We start from the raw sequence: 2,131 nt of genomic DNA on the forward strand, positions 1-2,131 counted from the left end.
TTTAAAATAATGAGGATATTGTTTGCAATACTTTGTTGACTAAGAATAGATATGAAAGATGGTAAGGATTTGATTTGATCTTTTTTTTTTTTTTTCTTGGTGAAGTTTTTGTGTCAGTCTTTGGGTGTCTTCCTTCCTTATACAAGGTTTCATACAGTCCACATTCATCTTTAGCTCTCTATGTACCATAAAGGACTCTGCAGTCCTGATTCTCTGGCCTCTACTTCCTAAGTGCTGGAAGACAACAGTATGCAACTTTGGCTCTCAGAATATGTGTGTGTGTGTGTGTGTGTGTGTGTGTGTGTGTGTGTGTTTTTTTTTTTTTTTTTTTTTGAGAAAGAGGCTTACTATGTTCCCTAGACTGAACTCAAACTCTGGCTGCCTCCTTCCCTTAGCCTGCTTAGTTTTGGAATTACAGGTAGTTCAAGGTTGAGGCACCAGACCACTGATGGCCTTGTTTTTAAAAAAGTGTCACACAGGAAGTGTGAAAGTGACCGCCATTGTAGCTTAAGATACTTAATCATTGTTCTCTGTAGTTATACAGAAGTTACATAATTTAGGGATTTTTTTTTTTGAATCTACAGGAAAGAAAATACAGGGCAGTGGTGGTTCTGAAAGAGTCACACAGTGTGGAATAAGATGGTTTCTCAAAGTTGTTTTGATTTGCATTTCCCTGATAGCTAAAGATTTAGAGCACTTTCTTAATTGTGTTTCAGCCTTTTTGATTTCATCTATTGAGAGTTCTTTAGTTGATTCTGTACCCCATTTTTACTAGTGTTATTTGGTGTTTTGTTGACTAGTTTCTTGAGTTCTTTGTATATTTTGGAGATCAGCCCTTTGTCGGATATAGGATTGGTGAAAATTTTTTCCCAGTCTGTGGGCTGCCGTTTGGTCTTCTCCAAAGTGTCCTTTGCCTTACAGAAGCTTCTAAGTTTGAAGAGGTCCCATTTATTAATCATTGCTGTCAGTGTCTGTGCCCCTGGAGTTATGTTCAGGAAGTGGTCTCCTATACCAATTTGTTCAAGGGTAACCCCTACTTTCTCTTCTAAGAGGTTCAATGTGGTTAGTTTGCTGTTGAGGTCTGTTATCCATTTGGATTTGAGTTTTGTGCATGGTGACGGACATGGGTCTATCTGCAGTCTTCTACAAACCATCATCCAATTGTGCCAGCACAATTTGTTGAAGATGCTGTACTTGACCCATTGTATTCATTTAGCACCTTTGTCAAAAATCAGGTGTTCATAGGAGTGTGGGTTAATATCAGGAATTTCAATTTGATTCCATTGGTCTAAATGTCTATTTTTGTTCCAATACCAGGCATGTTTCAGAACTATAGCTCTGTAGTAGAGCTTAAAGTAAGGGATGGTGATGCCTCCTGAAGTTTTTTTATTGCACAGGGTTGTTTTGGCTATCCTGGGTCTTTTGTTTTTCCATATAAAGTTGAATATGATCCTTTCAAGGTCAGTGAAGAATTGTGGTCAGATTTTAATGGTGTACTGAGATTATATGTTGCCTACAATCTTCATGGGCATAGTTAATTTCCTTGGGTTGGAGTTTTCCTTCCAATACTTTCTGTAGGGCTAGATTTGTAGATACATATTTTGAAAATCTGGTTTTGTCATTAAATAACTTGTTTTCTCCATCTCTAGTGACTGAGAGTTTTTTCTAGGTATAGTATCCTGGGCTCGCTTCCGTGGTCTCTTAATACTTGTAGAACATCTGTCCAGGACCTTCTGGCATTGATGGTTTCCATGGAGAACTCCGGTGTAATTTTGATAGGTCTACCTTTATAAGTTATCTGTCTTTTTCCTTCATTGCTCTTAATATTCTTTCACTATTCTGTATGCTAGGTGTTTGATTATTATATTTCGAGGGTGTAGAGCGCTACGAAGTGCCTTGCCTTAAGATGGTGCAGGCTTCCACCTTCCAGATGGTGAGTGCTCTCTATGGTTAAAAAAAAAGTCCTTATTTGGCCAAGGCTGTTGAGCTTGCTTGCTTCCCTATAAGAGCAGCCTATCTGCAGGGTCCCTGTGGCTCAATGGGGTTTGTCAGCGCAAGGGGATTTAAGCCAGTGCAGGCATTTCCCTGGAGTCAGAAGAAGAAGCATGTTCAAGGATCCTGAATAAACTAC

This window comes from Phodopus roborovskii, unplaced genomic scaffold (assembly GCF_943737965.1).
Source record: "Phodopus roborovskii unplaced genomic scaffold, PHOROB, whole genome shotgun sequence".
NCBI lineage: Eukaryota > Metazoa > Chordata > Mammalia > Rodentia > Cricetidae > Phodopus > Phodopus roborovskii.